The sequence below is a fragment of the Saimiri boliviensis genome, chromosome 13, assembly GCF_048565385.1.
Source record: "Saimiri boliviensis isolate mSaiBol1 chromosome 13, mSaiBol1.pri, whole genome shotgun sequence".
NCBI classification, from domain to species: Eukaryota; Metazoa; Chordata; class Mammalia; order Primates; family Cebidae; genus Saimiri; species Saimiri boliviensis.
Genome location: NC_133461.1, coordinates 23,894,510 through 23,914,110, shown reverse-complemented (window position 1 = coordinate 23,914,110; position 19,601 = coordinate 23,894,510). Strand labels below are relative to the sequence as shown.

At 36.5% G+C, this 19,601-nt stretch overlaps 1 protein-coding gene across 3 annotated transcripts in view; it reads left to right on the top strand.

Moving 5' to 3' along the window:
- Positions 1 to 19,601, top strand: part of RAB27B (RAB27B, member RAS oncogene family) — a 180,439-nt gene that overhangs the window by 95,683 nt on the left and 65,155 nt on the right. The window contains exon 1 of one of the 3 annotated variants that reach the window (XM_074383409.1): positions 17,103 to 17,799. The exons of 1 other annotated variant lie outside the window; for it this stretch is intronic. The gene's annotated coding sequence lies outside the window, so the exon portion shown is untranslated. Of the gene's footprint in view, positions 1 to 17,102; positions 17,800 to 19,601 lie in introns of those variants that run through there. One more of the 3 variants, XM_003926054.4, reaches the window with a different exon arrangement.

Genomic DNA, 19,601 nt, shown 5'->3' with positions numbered 1-19,601 from the left:
TGTGTCAAAGAGCTGGCACCTCTCCCCTTTGTCTTGTTTCCCCTTTCAACCTGTAGTACACTGGCTCCCCCTCTGCCTTCCTCCATGATTGTAAGTTTCTTGAGGCCTTTCCAGAAGCCAAGCAGATGCTGATACCATGCTTCTTATATAGTCTGCAGAACCATGAGCCAAAATAAATCTGTTTATAAATTACCCAATCTCTGGTGTTCCTTTACAGCAACATAAACAGACTAACCTGGGAATAGATATAAATATGTCAATTCACCTCAAATCAACTTTTGGAAGTAGATGAGATATAGCTATACTTAAATATCTCCAGGTTTTTTTTTTTAATGGAGAAAGAAGATAAAGTATTTTTCCACATAATGGATAATTAGTTGGTATGGTCAGTAATGGAACTTGGGCCTGTGAAACTCTGATAGCCAAGGTCTTTCAACTCTAAGCACCTAACAGTATTTTTTGTATATATGCACTTTTCAACAAAAATTGACTTTCATTATGTATGCTGTTTTCAGTTGCTTAGTTCATACTCATTGTACATCTATTTTCATTTAATTAAGAATTCTCCTACAATAACATTTCAAAAAATTCAGTCTGTTTTGAGTGGATGAACAGTAATTTATTTAACCAAATCCTCTATTGTTAGGCACCACAAACTCTCTCTGTAAAGGGCCAGATAAGTATTTCAGACTTGTAGGCTATGGTAACTACTTTGTCCCTGTAACTACTCATCTTTGCCATTGCACTGGGAAAGCTGTCAAAGATCCAGGTTTACAATCCAGATTTATTGAATAAAACTGTTCTATTTTTAAATATATAAGTTAGTATTTGAACATTACCATGGAAATATTTTTGATTTAGCTCAAGGGAATGGAAGAGAAAAATCTATGGCTTTTCTTTATGTGTTGTCGTGTTGTTTCTCCAGTTGCCATGAGAAAACAGTTTTTAAAATCAAATCCCAGATAGTGATCCCACCTCATTTGAACAACTCAGTACTCCAGAGCTGGTTACCTTCCTGGATATTTTAAAACTATTTTTAATAACCGACAGGATATAATTCTTAGATTAGCTATATCTCATCCCTCTTACTGTAGACAATAAAAAGACAAGGTTTGTTAAGCATATATTTTTACTTTCCCAATGTAAAAATGGGATTAGTAGAATAACGGTCATGCCAAAATATTAATATTCTAAAGCCAAATTAATCTTTTGAGTAGATACATTTCAACATTTAACTGAATTAACCCATTCATTTACTTGAGAATATATATTACCAATAGTTTTTATTGTAGGATATTGAATGAGGTTATGTTCATCAAATTTAAATATTTAAATGTCTGTGAATAATTTTGTGAATCAGGGCTGCAAGGAATGTGCTGTTATTATTTTGTGTTTGGTGTTTGTTATATCAGTGTTTTTCATCCTTTATTTCACAACTACCATCTCAACCCTCATCTCCACCCTAAGAAGCCTTTTCAGACATCTTTTTCCCTAATTGCCACCCAAATCAAATTTTAATACCACAGATATACTGTGTACCTGTTTATGTGTCATAGATATATCTGTGCTTTATGCATAAAAAATTATTTCACTTCCCAACAACAAATTTTGCCTCTATGGGGCAATATTTTTCTCACTGAAAATTCATGGATTATAACTACTTCAGTTGTTTTCCAAGGATCAGACTAATCTTCCAAGAAGTATTATTTCAGGAATATGGTAACTGTGTACTAGAGAAGGCTTAGAACTACTTGCAGAGGATCCTCGCATGTTTTAACCTTGAGCAGAGACAGGGAGTTCTTTGTGCAGACATAGCCATGTCAGACTTCTCAGCTTTCATGGCAAGACATCATCTTACCTCATTGGCTAAAGCACACTGATTCTCATTTAACCAGCAACAGGCAATGGCCATTCTTCAAGTACTTCTGGGAGGTATAGCCTCAAGTCCGTCTGCCTCAGGACTTATCAAAATCTGTGTACCTGAGGTTACAGTCTATCAATTCCTTATTCTAAAATCAATTTCTTGATTTAGCTGAACCTTCAAAGAGCATCATTTTGTAAGCCCCTCACTCCCTTATAGAAGCTCTTATCTGCTTTTCTTGAATAATTATTTGCTGTCAATGTCATTCTTCTACACTGAGGACCATTTTAAGAAACCACCCAAAGCAATTCAAGATGGTACTTATTATACAAACATTCTTAAAGTCATAGCTCATTATGTAGGATAAATATTCTCTATGAGCATGGAAGCATCTTCTTTTTAATCTTAAGCCTGTGAATGCATAGGTTTTTCTTGAGTGACACATTTGTTTTCTTATTAAGGACATAGTGAATCATATATTATTCCTGGCTTACCTCTAACAAATGTAACTAATGTTACTGAAGGCCTTTTTCTGTACTAGTGTAACTGTTGACTTCATCCTGTATTTCACATTCTTTTTCATCTTAACCTGATTTCAGTGTTGTGGTGCTGTGAATTTATATCTTAAGGCAATTTTATTGAAGAACAAAAAAACATATGGAAATCTGCACAAACCCTAAGTTTAGATAAACTTTGCAAAACAAACATACCTACTTAACCAACATACAAATGAAAAATAGAAAATCACCAGAAGCCCTCTGATGTCTCTTCAGTCACTGCCTCCTGACTGCTGCAAGATAACCACTGTCTTGACTTCTAATACCATAGATTAGTTTTGCCTGATTTAAAATTCACACATATGAAATCCTACAAAATATATTATTTTGTACCTGGATTTTGCCATTCAACATTGTTCTTGTGAGATTCACTAATGTTGTAGGTAGAAATAGTTTATTCTCTTTGCAGTATAACATTCTGTTTATGAAAATACATCAATATTTTTTCGTTGTTAATGGACATTTAGATTGTTTACTACAAATATCTCTTACAAACGACTTTTGGCAAACATATTACAATGGTGTCTATAGACCATATATATAAGATGGGCCATATCTCTGCTTGGGTTTAGTTTTCCAAAATAGTCAAGCAAATTTACATCCCCATTAGAAGAAAATGAACATTTCAGTTGCTCCATCCACATTTTCTCCAACTTTATCATCAGTCCTTTTTCATTGTATCCATCCTGGTAAATGCATAGGTTTACGTCATTATAGTTTAATTTGCATTTCTCTGATGACTAACAAGGGTTAAAACCTTTTCATCAATGATAGACTGAACAGGGAAAATGTGGAACATATACACCATAGAATATTATGCAACCATCAAAAACAATGAGTTCATGTCCTTTGTAGGGACATGGATGAACCTGGAAACCATCATTCTCAGCAAACTGACACAAGAGCAGAAAATCAAACACCACATGTTCTCACTCTTAGGCGGGTGTTGAACAATAAGAACACATGGACACAGGGAGGGGAGCATCACACACTGAAGTCTGTTGAGGGGAAATGGGGGAGGGATGAGGGGATGGGGAGTTGGGGAGAGATAGCATGGGGAGAGATGCCAGATATGGGTGAAGGGGAGGAAGGCAGCAAATCACGCTGCCATGTGTGTACCTATGCAACTATCTTGCATGTTCTTCACATGTACCCCAAAACCTAAAATGCAATAAAAAAAACCTTTTCATGTTCGCTGGATATCTGGATACTGTCTTTTGTAAAGTGCCTGTTCAACTTGATTGCCTATTTTTCTACTGCATTATTTTATTTTTCTTACTGTATTTTACAGTTATGGAAAAATTTAACATTTTCTGAAGCAAATTGGCAGATAAAAATATATAAATAAATATTGCTAGTGCTAAGCCTAAACTAAGCATAAGCCAAAGCCATTGGGCAAAGGACTTGACCATTTAGTACAAATAAACTATAGATGAGACCTGATGGGCTAAACATTCAGTATTATCACAGTACATGTTTATGCAGAAAGAACTATAGCATATCTGTCCTATTTCTAATGTAGTATAAATTCTCAGTGATAATTTCTGCTAGTCACTAAAGAATTTTATGAAATTTATTATGAATATTGAGAACTGTTGAAAATGGGCAGTCTCATTTGAGAGTTACAATTAGTAACAATATTCTTATGTCTGGTATATTACAGAATTTTGTTGTATAAGTTTCTATTTTTTTTTAAGTTTATGTGCTGAAGTTTAAAGCACCAGCAGTTACTTGTCTTGGGTTAATTTGTAACTTGGTTAAAATGTTGTCTACATTTGCTACTGTAGATTATACAATATATAATAGATGTCCTAAATGATAAGTTTAGTAAAATTAATCTAGAACTAAAAACTATTTGTAAGAGGATATCATAGATAAACATAACTTAATGGACAAATCAGTTAAACTAAGGCATGGAATAGAATGTATCATATTTACAGGGAAAATATTTAAGACAAAAATCATCAAAAATAATACTGAGACCTAGGACAAACTTCATTATACTTAATTCAATATCATCTATTAGATTGAAAAAAGTATATTTGAACGTTTCAAATAAATAAATGTAATGAGAAGTGTTAGCACAAAACTACTTGTAGGAAAAGAGCCCTTTTTTTTTCTGTCACGAACATAATAATCATGAGATTATTATCACACAAACATAATTCAGTTTTCAAAAAACCTAGTTCATATCTAGTTCAATTAGACATTAAGCGAATGAGGATAAAGATATGAAATTTAGACACCTGAAAGAACAAAAGAGATTAAATGATTTTATTTTAAAGATTAATAGATAAAGTGATGAGATCATTATTTTAACCAAAAATGTAAATTTTTATTTTCAAGGCTAAAGTCTGAGACATTGCTAGACATCATTAGGGATTTGGTATTCTACTTGTTATTATTGAGATGGAGTTTCACTCTTGTTGTCCAGGATGGAGTGCAATGGCACTATCTCAGCTCACCAAACCTCCACCTCCTGGGTTCAAGCAGTTTTCCTGCCTCAGCCTCCCAAGGAGCCAGGATTAGAGACATGCACCATCATGCCCTACTAATGTTGTATTTTTAGTAGAGACGGGATTTCAACATGTGGAGCAGGCTGGTCTCGAACTCCTGACCTTGTGATACACCCACCTTGGCCTTCCAAAGTGCTGGGATTACAGGTGTGAGCCACTGTGCCTGGCCAGTATTATTGTTAATAAATTACCAGATAAATAAATCTTCTCTCTTTAACTATCAAATTATTTTTATTTCAACATATACATTTATAAAGATTAAATATCTAAACCCCTATCTTTTTCAACTGGCTTACTTAATATAGTTTGTGTATGTGATGGCACAAATTCACTAGTATAAACATTCACTATTTTAATGTGCTTAAGTGTGAGTAGCATGCCCTTCTAGAGTTACTGTGAAATGTAGAGTTGTTTGTTCCTTGTCATAGGCAAAAAATACCAATTGTGTCAGCAAAAACATTAGTAGGTTAGAAATGCTTTCTGGTCCCCACTGATCAAATTGAGGGTATAAAGCAAAGGCCAAATCAAGAGTAGGTAAAATACAGTAATAATTGCTTCTACATCAAACATGGGGTCATAGAGTCATGGGGTTAGGGGTTGAATTCAACTTTGAGATATTTCATAAATTTCCAATATTTTCAAAAACTTTTATTTGTAGTATCTTTAAATCCTTAAGTATGTCTTTGCCAAGACAACTGAGGAATTGACTTATTTGGAGCTATATGTTTAAATATTTTACTGTTTTATTGAATGGTCATTAATAACCAAATGAATGATTTAAGCAAATATTTTATTTTATTTTTAACTTTGAAACAGAAAAGATTTAGGGCTAATTTTATCTTGACAGTGATAGTCTTAAGGAAAGTGAAAAACACTTTCATTTAGTTGGAGAAAGCAGATTTCAAATTGTAGTGACAAGTGTTAAAAGATTTATAGTTAGGAGCATTAAGCTTAAGTTTGGGCTGTGTATTTTTTGATTGTTACAAATCCATTTTGTCCATTAATGGTTGTGGCAAGGCTAAGGGCAACCAGCAATAGCCAAGGCATTTCTGAGATTTATTTTATAAAGTGCAGGACAGAGAGTTGCATATACATTTATCACTAATTGTGACATAAGGTCATGATATAATGACTAATGTGAGGGAGTTATCCTTTCTAATTATCATGGAGGAAAAATAGAGATGATTCATATCATTATGGCTTAAGAAATACATTACATTTGCTATAGACATTTTTTATTCTGAATCACATTTGAAAGTCTGATATAAAATACTTTTCATCATTTTTGCAAATCTTTATTTCTAACATTTTATATCTTAATTATTAAAAAAATCAAATATCGTTGAGCAATGGCTTGTAGTTCTCCTTGAAGAGGTCCTTTACGTTCCTTGTTAGTTGTATTCCTAGGTATTTTATTCTCTTTGTAGCAATTGTGAATGGCAGTTATTCTTGATTTGGCTCTCTTTAAGTCTGTTACTGGTGTATAGGAATGCTTGTGATTTTTCCATGTTCATGGCTAGGAAGAATCAATATCATGAAAATGGCCATACTGCCCAAAGTAATTACAGATTCAATGCTATTCCCATCAAGCTACCAATGACCTTCTTTACAGAACTGGAAAAAAACACCTTAAACTTCATATGGAACCAAAAGGGAGCCCGCATAGACAAGTCAATTCTAAGAAGAAATAACAAAGCAGGAGGCATCACACTACCAGACTTCAAACTATACTACAGGGCTACAGTAATCAAAACAGCATGGTACTGGTACCAAAACAGACATATAGACCAATGGAACAGAACAGAGCCCTTGGAGGAAACACAACATATCTACAACCATCCAATTCTTGACAAACCTGACAAAAACAATCAATGGGGAAAGGATTCCCTGCTTAATAAATGGTGTTGGGAAAACTGGCTAGCCATGTGCAGAAAGCAGAAACTGGACCCCTTCCTGACACCTTACAGTAAAATTAACTCCAGATGGATTAAAGACTTAAACATAAGACCTAACACCATAAAAACCCTAGAAGAAAATCTAGGCAAAACCATTCAGGACATAGGCATAGGCAAGGACTTCATGACCAAAACACCAAGGGCATTGGCAACAAAAGCCAAAATAGACAAATGGGACCTAATAAAACTCCACAGCTTCTGCACGGCAAAAGAAACAGTCATTAGAGTGAACTGGCAACCAACAGAATGGGAAAAAATTTTTGCAGTCTACCCATTTGACAAGGGGCTGATATCCAGAATTTACAAAGAACTAAAACAGATCTACAAGAAAAAAACAAACAAGCCCATTAAAAAGTGGGTGAAGGATATGAACAGACACTTTACAAAAGAAGACATACAGGAGGCCAACAAACATATGAAAAAATGCTCATCATCACTGGTCATTAGAGAAATGCAAATCAAAACTACATTGAGATACCATCTCACGCCAGTTAGAGTGGCGATCATTAAAAAATCTGGAGACAACAGATGCTGGAGAGGATGTGGAGAAATAGGAACACTTTTACACTGTTGGTGGGAGTATAAATTAGTTCAACCATTGTGGAAGACAGTGTGGTGATTCCTCAAGGACCTAGAAATAGAAATTCCATTTGACCCAGCAATCCCATTACTGGGTATATATCCAAAGGATTATAAATCTTTCTACTATAAGGACACATGCACACGAATGTTCATAGCAGCACTGTTTACAATAGCAAGGACCTGGAACCAACCCAAATGCCTATTGATGATAGACTGGACAGGGAAAATGTGGCACATATACACCATGGAATATTATGCTGCCATCAAAAACGATGAGTTCGTGTTCTTTGTAGGGACATGGATGAACCTGGAAACCATCATTCTCAGCAAACTGACACAAGAGCAGAAACTCAAACACAGCATGTTCTCACTCATAGGCGGGTGTTGAACAATGAGAACACATGGACACAGGGAGGGGAGCACTACACACTGGGGTCTGTTGTGGGGAAATGGGGGAGGGACGGGAGGATGGGGAGGTGGGGAGAGATAGCATGGGGAGAAATGTCAGATATCGGTGAAGGGGAGGAAGGCAGCAAATCACACTGCCATGTGTGTACCTATGCAACAATCTTGCATGTTTTTCACATGTACCCCAAAACATAAAATGCAATTTAAAAAAAATCAAATTTACTGAAATTTAAAGCAAGAGATTCTATGTTCTTTTCCTTGAAACTTTCCTTGCTAAGGATGTGAAGGTAATTAGCAGTAATTTCTTCAGTTATTCACTCACCAAACATTCATTCTGTGGATACCTATTGTGGCATCAGGTGTGTGAAACTCTTATCAGTAGAATGAGTTATTTTAAAACCTTCTATTTTGAACATATAAGATGAAAGATGAATTCATCACATGTCTTTGGCAGAACTTGGAGTAAAACCCAAGGCTTTAGATTTAGAGTTCTTATTGATCTTATCCTACCTGGAACTTGGGAAGATCAAGTCTATAATGTATAGGCTTCCAAAATAATTATCCTACTAGGGAATGTCACAGGCTCTATACATCACTCTGTTCTGCTACCAATAAATCTTTTACCATAAATCTCTTGGACATAAAATACAAGAAACATAATGGCTTTTTCTGAAAACTGAATTAGTTGGAGGGTCTTGCAAGTAATTTACTAAATAAATGTCTTAGAGCCACCTATCAAACTATACCAAGTATAAGAATATGTAGCTATTTGATTAGTTGCAATTGAAGTAATCATCTGATTAAGTTTATAGATATTCTTTGGTGTCTTTGAAGACCCATCCCATCCACCTTCTACCCAGTCAGTGTAGAGAACCTAGCAAAGATCTCATAGGAATCACCAGAAATTAGTGTCACCATTAAGGATTCAAGTCCTTAATGGTGACACTAATTTCTACAATTCTTACAGAAAATGGCTATCCTATTGGATATATTCTGTTGAGTTGTGTTGCATAATTTCAGTATCTCTAAATTCACTCTTCAATCACATTATCCTTTGATCCATAGGAATGGGGGAAATGACAAAAAGGTATGAGGTGGATTTGAGACTCCTATTAAGCCCACATTAAAGTCAAAGTTGGTTAAGCCACAAATTCTGACTTGAATCTTTGAATTTCAGTGGCTTTTTTGTTATCCAGCTCTTAGTGATAGCTTAGAGCCAGTTTTCTGTTACTCTGGAAATATTCCTGTTCTCCAGTGCCAATTACTTTGGAAAATAGCCATATAATCCTTTGGGAAATTTTAGGCAGCAGACATTCTGAATGTATTTGTAATGGTATTGCAATATCCTTCCTGAAGAGTTGGGGTAGGTCTTTGGCTTACGACAGGAGTTAATCTAGGTTTGAGTTTCATCAAACAGAGAAAACAATTACAAGCACTCACAGGTAACTAAACTAGTATATTATATCCTATGCATCTACAATAATCAATTCATCCTTTTTCAAAAATTGTGCTCCTTTTTCCTTGGTATGAGCACCTCAAGAATTCATTCCCATCCATGTTTCTCACTTTGCTCACATAAATGATCAAGTTCCGTATTTGTTTTGGTATAAGACCGTTTTCCCCTCATTTGGCATTTTGTGGTCCCTGCTCCAGGACATGTTGGCATGGGACTAGAGCCATAAGCAAAGGCATTCAACCATGTGGTTAGGATGCCTCCACTGGAATCAGTCAGTGCTATTGCATTCGGGTCCTATGCACCACCATTAGTGCCCTGAGCACCTTACCTCTGACTTTGGCACTAAGACATGCATTTGAGGAGACCTCACAAACAGGAAAGAGGTTTGAGTGCCTATGCCAGTGTGACTAATGTTCACCACATTTTACAGGCAGAAAATGCAAGAAATTGAGAAGTTCTTATTGTATCTTTATCCTAACCATGTTTTTTTTCTATCAGTTCTTAGGAAACTCGTCTCTTCTGTGAAGACTCACACAAAAATCTATTGTCTGTAATTGATTTAAAATAAATTGAATGGTTCTAGTATATTCACATTTTATATCAAGTATGTGGGGATTTTCTCCAGCCACTCAACCTTCAGTAGCAATGAAATCTGTAGCTAAAAATACCACAGAACAGAAATCTACTTAGTGTTTATGGCAGCAATGCATACTTCAGAAGGTATTGTATGGCTTCAGAAGGTATTGCATTTAGAATTTTTACATCATTTTAGAAATAGAAATTTAATTATTATAAATAATCATATATTAACATAATTATTAATTAAATACTGTCAATATATAATTATTCTAAAGCAATATAATATATAATTATATAAAATATACATCAATATAAACATACTTATTTTATATATTTTATTATACTACTAGAAATATAAAAATTCCTTATAGGCTTATAAGCTACTACTATATTGATAATAAAAATAGACTAGATCATATAAAAAATTAGCTGAGCATGCACTTGTAATCCTAGCTACTCTGGAGGCTGAGGTGTGAGGATCACTTGAGCCTGAAAGATGGAGACTGTAGTGAGCTGAGGTCACACCACTGCACCCCAGCCTTGGCAACAGAGTGAGACTCCGTCCCCAAAACAACAACAACAGCAACAACAAACTATTGTTGCATATATTTATCATAAGACTTATTGATATTATTTCCTAAAAGTATAATTTAAAAAATAATCATCTAGCATGTGATTCTTTGCTATGATCAAACCTTAATTAATTAGCTGTTATTCTTTACATGTATTTTAACATCATATATGACCAAAAGTAAAGCAAGATAATTTTCCAAATTACACCTTAAAAAAGAAATAGTTACCTTAATATTGGATTTCTTACAGTTCTCTTATAAGGAAACAATCATCAAAATAATTACATAAAAATGTATTTTGAGAAGGAAAGACATATTTCCCTGAAATTACATTAATCATTGTTAGTTTAGATGCCTGAAAAATTTACCTTATAATTGGTTAAAAGTTCAGCAAAGAAGTTTAAGATGATTTAATAATCATTCCTGAATATATGACATCACAGCTTCAAGTGTTTGCAATTTAAAAAATAGCAAAAGTATCAAAAACACTGGTTTTAGGTAACAGCTTCTGGGAAAGTGGAGAAATCATCACATATTCATTTATACTTACATGGTAAGCCCATATGACATTTTATTTTGAGGCTTGCCATAAAGCTACCAACAAAGCAAATATAATTATAAATTTGATACGGATTTGCACATGACTATACTTGGGTTCACACATACAATTATATATGCTAATAAATGACTATATTTATGTATGTGTTTGTGTGTTATCATATGACTTGCAGAAAATTGTTCTTTCCTATATGCTCAGTTCTTATTGATATAACTTGTCTTTAACAAATTTTTAAAATCAATTAAGCGATGTTGTAATTACTTCTAAAGTTGTGCTTATAGAATTGTTTTTATAAAGAGTCAAATATTCATAGGCAGAATCATGGCATACCCACACTATTGTGGCTTCTTGGCAAGTTAGGACGTGCATAAAGGCTACATGTGAACATTACTCATGAAATTCTTTGGGCCTTTCACACAGCATGTTCCTTTAACACAATAAGAAAAAAATAGACAAAATTACAATAATCTCCAATAAGGTCTGAGTATATCTTCATTACACATTCTAAGAAACAGGCAAAATGAGGTTGGAACTGGGAAGGTTAAGACCTCACCACAGAGTAGATGCTGCAGGTACGATTGTGAAAACATAGCCAGTTTAATGAGCAGATATCTAAAATAAGTCTTTATGTGCTATACATTTAAAGTAATGTGCCAGTGGAAAGTCTGCTACGCATGTTTATTTCTCGAAGTTACATCTTCGTTGTGAAGAAAACTAGCATGACCTGGAAGTCCGGTCTTATGACTTGTTAGTCATGCTGTGAGGTTTTCTCAAACTGGAGAAGGGTGGATTTTTATTTGTGATTAGACAGACTTCTTCACATGAACAGAAAATCAGCAGGAGATAGAGGCACACCCGTGAATAACTTTCTGGTGAAGCCTTCCCTGCAATCACAAGACAAAGGTTATGAAATCTTGGATCTCATCAGCGGGGGTGGCCGGGGGGAGTAGGGGGTAAAGTCATGAGAAATTTTTAAGAGGATAGTGAAGGATAAAAGGCGTGACCAGAAGGTCAGTGGCTCATGCTACTAAAGACAGGAGAAAAGAAACCCAAACATATTTGTTGCTTAAAGCTTACAAATGCTGATTTTCTCTTAGAGCGCACCTTTATTCTTCCTTCATGTTCTACACTGGATCCCCCATACCTAGCAGTGTACCAGGTGCAAGTTGCTCAATAAATATTTGTTGAATGAATAAATCACTGCGAAAACTTCTCAAATATATCTTTATTCTGTCTTTTGATTCACTTTCTCCACTGCTTATAGATCATTATATTAAAGTATATACACATACTTTAATAAGCATAATGTTTTCTCTATAGAACAAATATCTTTTGTTTCCTTATGTATATTTTAAGTATAATTTAAGATTAATTTTATTTTTATTAAGGTAATACATCTCATAATTTAAAACAAAATCAAAATTTACATTTCTTGTAGAGCAGCATGGATCTTCTCCTAAGCCCTGGTCTTAATCCCTACAAGCTAACATTTGACTCTTTTAGTAGATTTTTTTTTTTTTTTTTGAGACGGAGTTTCACTCTTGTTACCCAGGCTGGAGTGCAATGGCGCGATCTCGGCTCACCGCAACCTCCGCCTCCTGGGTTCAGGCAATTCTCCTGCCTCAGCCTCCTGTAGATTTTTAACTGACTTTTATATTTCTAACTGGTTTGCTAATTCTGCTACTTCTTTAGCAATTTTACACGTTATTTATTGATTTTTGTTATAAAAGTTGAGGGTTTACTTGTCTCACATGCGCATATACACAGATAGTCTTTCCCTCTGCCATCCTCCACACGTAGTTTTATTTTAGTTTGGGGTTAATTCTCTTGTCAGTATTCCCAACATTTTTACTATGGTCACATCTGAACATAATAATGTTATCTATCATAATGTTTCTTTTCTCTGGTAACCTTTTGTTTCTCATGGAGTTAATAATATCCTTTTATAATTAGTTCAGCATGCTCTGTACCTATTGTATATTATTCAAAATAGCCTCCAATTGATCTTTAAAACTGTAACAGAATGATCTAACTGTGGTAACAACTCTAAAAATCTTCGTGGCATTATGCAAGTTTACTTCTAGCTCATGTCATAGTCCAATGTGTGGCAGCTGGGGTTGCTGTTCCACACCCTGATTTAGGGTCATGAATTTTCATGTCTTCTAGGGTCTAGGAGCTCTTCCTTGGTTCTTTGCATCTGCACACTAATGAGGGAAGAGGGAAGCATGGAGGATCTCAGGGTTTATTTTATGGGCATACCTTGGAAGTGAAGTACATCACTTCTGCCCACAATCCATAAACCAGACCTCAGTGACATGCCTCCCCACCTTCAAGGGGCTAAGAAATGAAATCTAGTGAGGTGCTCAGGAAAAAGAGTAGAATGTGGAATCTTGTACCTACTTGGAACTATGTACTTTATTTTCTCCCTCCCTCCCTTCCTTCCTTCTTAACTTCCTTTCTTCCTTCTTTTTTTGAGACACAGTTTCACTCTTTTTTTTCCCAGGCTGGAGTGCAATGGCACAATCTTGGCTCACCGCAACCTGCGCCTTCTGGGTTCAAGTGATTTTTCTGCCTCAGCCCCCTGAGTAGCTGGGAATACAGGCATGCACCACCATGCCCGGTTAATTTTGTGTTTTTAGTAGAGGCGGGATTTCTCCATGTTGGTCAAGCTGGTCTCAAACTCCTGACCCCAGGTGATCCACCAGCCTCAGCTTCCCAAAATACTAGGATTACAGATATGAGCCACGATGCCCGGCATATCTACTGTATTTTCAAATGCACATGTGTATCAAACCATCTATCGTTTTCTTTTCTTTTCTTTTTTTTTTTTTTTTTTTGGCTTGGAAACATTCCTACTGCAAGCCATCTCTTTGCCTCTCTTTAGGCCTGCTTCACACTTATTGCTCTGAAGAATTTATTTTACTGCCTTTTATGTTGGGCCTGCATTTTTGGGGTTTCGTCTCTTCCTCTTTCTTGATTTATAAGCTTGTATGGGGAATGGTTACTTTAAACTGGCACACAGGATGTATATTTTTTAAGTTTTGCATTTCTGAAAATTTTTTTAAATCAAGCTTGGCTGACAATTTGTCTCGGTATACAATTCTAAGTTCAAAATCATTTCATTTTGAAAATGTGAAGGCATTCAAAGAAACTTCTGGATCCATTATTTCTCTTGAGAAATCCAACGCAATTTTTTTCCTTTGTATGTGATCTGCTTTATGTTTCTGGAAGATGTTTTAGGTTTTTCTTTTTATTCCTGGGTTTATTTTATCTCAGAGTAGTATATCTTGATGTGTTTAATTATTTGATTAATTTAAAAGATTGTTCTCCTGGATGTTTAGTGGAACTTTGATCCCCAAAGTTCATCATCTTCATTTCTGGTATTGTTTTTGCATTTGTTTCAAATTAGTGTTTTTATCCTTTTCTGCATAGAAAGAACTCTTTTCTAGAGCTTTTTGAGATTTCCATTAGTCAGAATTTTTCCATTTTTTTTTTTTACTTCTACAGCCTTTTGCTTTACTTTTCTTAAGATTTCTCAACTCAGTCTTCTGCCCCATCTGTCAGTTTTTTGTAAATGTTGAGTATATTTTCAATTTCAGAAGATTCTTTTTCCTGTTTTGTATATAAATTTCTTTTTTATTCATTATCTCTAGGAGCAGGGTAAAAAGGCATGTGTTCAGTTCATCTTGTTGAACCACAAATTACTCTAGTTTACTTTCTCCAGAAAATAAACCTCCAGTCTCCTGGAAGCTGGATTGAGCAGATGGAGGAACTTATGGTTGGTTGATTGTGTGACAGTGGGGAAGGGAACTTTGGGTCCAAGCATTCCAATATACAGACGTCTAACCAAACCCCTGTGTTTACCCCACCACCTGGTCTCCTTCTATGCTAAGATTTCTGCCTCCTAGGCTTGAGCCTGCCCAGGTTTTGCAGGAAGAATTGGCTTGCCTTTCATCCATAATCCTCCCTGCAGGCATGCAGTGTATAGAATCTTCTGCTCTTCCAAATCAGTTACCACACCGCCATTTGATTTAGCTTCTTCGAAAATTAATTGCAAGTTTATTTGTCTTCGTGGTTCAATAACATTTTAAACAATTTATTTATTCTTTTAATAAAGCAGCTTGAGGAGAGATGAAATACATGTGACAATTTTTCCATTTGTAACTATGCATCTCCCCATGTACATTATTAAGGTTTATCCCAGTGTCATATTGATTGAAGTACACAGATATTATATCTAGTTAAGTTGTACTACATAAACTCCAGCTACAAGAAGACCTTATTACTATAACTATCATGACACACAATGTTGTCACTTTGTTTTCACTGGATTTCCATGGTTTTTATTCTGCTCTACCTCTGGTCAAAGTGGCCTTCATGAAGTGGCCAAGCAACATTTCTCTTATGGCTTCCTACTCTTTTTCTTCCTTGGAACCCCTTTTCCCAGGGAAAGAAGTGTTCTACCATTCTCTGGTAGTGTCACTATGTAACATGACTAGATCTCAGCCTTGGGACCACCAAGACAGGACTGTGTGTGGCAAGTCACTCCAGGAGGGCTATCCCTGCAATAGTTGGTCCTAAAGAGCAGTAACACTCTTATGTAGGGAAATATGGCAAGGAAAGTCATCAATAAATGTGTGTGTGTTAGTTTTTTTCATGGCAGGACCTTTTTCTAGAAGTTGTAGGGAGGTAGCACAATGTAGTGACCACTATGTGTTGAGCATTCAGGATCAATAGACCTGACTTCCACCTTTTGAACTTTTTCATTTTGGACAAATTTACCGCGATTTTCTCAACCTCAGTTACCTCATTCTGAAAGTGGAGACAATAAATATAATAGATGCCTTGCCTGTTTCAAAGTAGTGTTGTGAAAGCCAAATGAGATGGTCTATGGGCAAAGGCTTTATAAACTCTATTGCATACAGGAAATAATAGCTATTAGGATTAATGTCAGTAGTGAACGCATTAACTAGGTAAAGAATATGGGTTATTATTGTACAGCACAGAGGGTCGTTTTAAATCAACGTGTTAACAGTCGAGAAGGTTCAAAGTTCTCATGTTCTTTCTTTTATTTCTATCTGGGCACATGGACACACATTTTTTTGTACTTAGATATTGCTGTTAAATGCAAAGTAGATTTATCATGAATATAGATTCCAAGCATACATACTTTGAAACTCTACAATCCGAGTCTCATATATTTTATGTAGTAGATCTAAAATAATTTTTCTGAACTGGATCTTACTTGGGGAGAATCGAGTAGATTAAGTGCTACCAAAATAATAAGTATAGCCAACATATTCGTAGAATTTACTATGCAAGGCACGCTTTATGCACTTTTCTAACAGGAATTCAATCCCTCATAGTAACACTATGAAGGCATTATTATTACCCTTCTTTTCAACATTCAAGATAACATTGAGGGAAATAAAATAGAACTTTTTTCATTGTTTCATAATAGAATAGACAGATTTTTATGAGACCAAAATGTTTTCGCTAACATTCCCTTTGTCCACTACTCTGGTATTGTTTGTTTTGTTTGTTTTGAGTTTTGGTTTGGGCGATTCCTTTACTCCCTTCTACAAGAAATTCTCTCAGAGCCGATAACAGCGGTGCTTTCCAGATTGTCTCTAGGGCATCCAATAAGAACCGAGTTAAGCAATTAAAATCCAAGCAGCCATTGGCATTTCATTGTTTACTAACATGAACGCCAGCCGCAGGTTTGGAACTTTTAAATTTTGTTCACAGAGGAGTAAATCAGTTGCTACTATCATGTGCCCAACCTTGTATTCTTACCTTTACTACCAGTCTGTAAATTAGGGATGTCTGAACGTGCCTAAAATGTAATCACAAGACAGGCAGTCAGGACCTGTGCTTTGTGGATGAATCTGATGTGTTTAGAACAGGGTATAGCACATAGCAGGTGCTTGATAAATATTTGTTCAGTGCCTCTGTGTGCTCATTATCTTGCTTAGTGGTAAACTATTGATCTCTGAAGTGACTTCAGGAAGTGGATTAGGGCTTTGGGAAGTGAATTAGGATGGTGTATACTGATTAATGCATTCATCTGAACACATCCTAACTTTTAAAATATTAATTTCTTTCCAACGCCTTCTTTTATTTCCCGAGGCCATCCTCTGCTCCCCACTATCAATCCCTCCCCTTCACTTCCCATAGTTAATGAGACACCCCCTCGGAGGAGACAACGCAGTGCCAGGGCCTCAGTTCTTCTCACAGCGCCCTGGGCTCTTTGAATGAGAAACATCAAAGAAAACACAGAAAAAAAAAATGAATAAAAATGAGCTCGCTGCTAGGTCTGGAAGCCCCACCACGTGGAGACTTCAACTCCGAGCGGAGCAGCGTTTCTCACTGCAGCAGTTGAGTCACCAGCAAGACTTGCCTGAGGTGAGCTCCGCACATCCGCGTTGAGACTTGCAGACACGCCTTCTTCTCACACAAACCTTCCCCAGCCCCGCCGCCGCCGCGGACTCCGAGGGTGGTGCCACCAGCCCTGCCACTCGCAGTCCAGACGGGCAGGGGCTGCTGCGGACCGTCCGGCCTCAGACCCAGCGCAGCCACAGGTCGGAGGAGATAAGGAGCTGTCCCCGTGCGGTCTCCCCGTGCCCTGTGGAGCAGATCCTGTCTCCCTGCTGGCGGTGGCCGCGGAGCCCGGGAGTTCCAGGGCTTGGGAAGGGGAACGAAGCCTCTCTGAAATCTGACACCGGCTCTCCCAGCAAGGAAACTTTGAAGGCTGGTGAGTTGGGAAGGCGGGCTGCTGCTGCTGGAACGCGTTCCCACCCACCCGGGTGCTGCAGCGCCGGCCTGTGCCGTGGGAAGTGAGGCCTCTGTGTGTGTGTGTGTGTGTGTGTGTGTGCGCGCGCCCTCGATCGTGGTTTCCAGCAGAAATCCTTGCAAAGAAGACAGGAGTGATATATGCTGCACGGATGGCATGGGCCAACTCGACCTGGCTCTCTTTGAGTGTTTGCTTAACAAACAAACAGCTGGTTACCACCAAAAAAAAAAAAAAAAAAAAAAAAAAAAGCAAAAAAGAAAAGCAAACAACCTAGGCACAGCAATGCCAACTTCCTTTCATTTGCATCTCAACAAGCAACCAAAATAATGCATAAGAAAAAGCATGGGTAATGATGTGCTTGAGTTTCATTCCAGGAGGAATGACTTCGTGAGGCAAGCCAGGAGACTGTTAAGACATTTATTTGCACTTCCTGAAATGAAATAGCCGCAGAGACCTTAAGAGGACTTTCTGTGTTCCATTTTTTTACTCCGTTACTTTCGAATCCTGATCGAAGTGTCGCACCGGCTCGGGTATATGTGTGTGTGTGTGTGTGTGTGTGTGTGTGTGTGTGTGTGTGTGTGTGTTCAAGTGATCACAACAAATTTGCTTTCAAGACTTTCCCACCAAATGCAACGTTAATTAAGCCTCTGAAAACTACGGAAGTAGGTGAACTGTAAGCAGAGACTGCGTTCCTAGGAAAAAGCTGTGTTTGATTAGAGCCTTCACACCTGTAACATGTTTTATGAGTTTTTTTATGTCAAGATCTAAAGCCAAGGGTATGCAATTCCAGCTGTTTTAAAGGGAGCATCATTAAGACCAAAGTAATAACATATGGTTTCAGGGTTAACAACAAAATTATTATTTAATATAATACAGCTCTGAATTTTGATTTTCTTCTGTTTACAAGGAAAATGTCTACAGTTCTTAATATTTAGTTATATTCACACATATTCAGTAATATATATAGAATATACAAGGTTTTATGGTTATAAATTTTGAAAGGTTGATGGTAAAGATGGACTTAAGCATTATTATAAATTCAGATATTTAAGTTTAGTGAATTTTCAAGCTGCCGTAAAGTCCATATTGCAGTGATGAAGTGAGAGACATACCTGTCATGTTCCATTACTCCTCAGTTGGTTATTTTTCATAGTTTCCTGGCATAATCCTCTACTCAGATGGGGTCAGCACTCCTTGAAGGCAAAACGTGATTCCTATGGATGACCAAAAAGGGTAATTTTGGCAGATAGTTTAATGTTAAGGGGCTTTTCTGTTTCAGAACTAACCATGGCCTCTCATACGGAGTTACTATCAATGCTTTCGAAAGGAAAACAAAACATTGCAGATGAAACTGGATGAGCCTGTTCTCATAGTTGCCAAGACGGAATAAAGGGAATCTGTTGAATATAAGCAAACCACAGTTCCCCTTTCTCATAGGTCACTTCTGGAACAGACATGTTTGACCCAACAGGGAAGATAACCCTAATGTAATTGATCTTCTTGGTAGCAGATCGGTTGGTATGCCAGTTTACATGACAAGTATATGTTGTTTTCAGAATTGCTGTTCATTTATTTCACCTGAAAAACATAACTATTCATATAAAAACACCTGAAAAACAACTATTCATATAAAGCTCATCTCACAATTAATCCAGTTTCTTGAGCTGATTCATCAAGGCAAGTTGACCAATAGTTCAGCTCTTAAGCAAGTAATTGTAATGTCGAGATGCAGAGAAATGATTACAATAAAAATAGGCAGGACA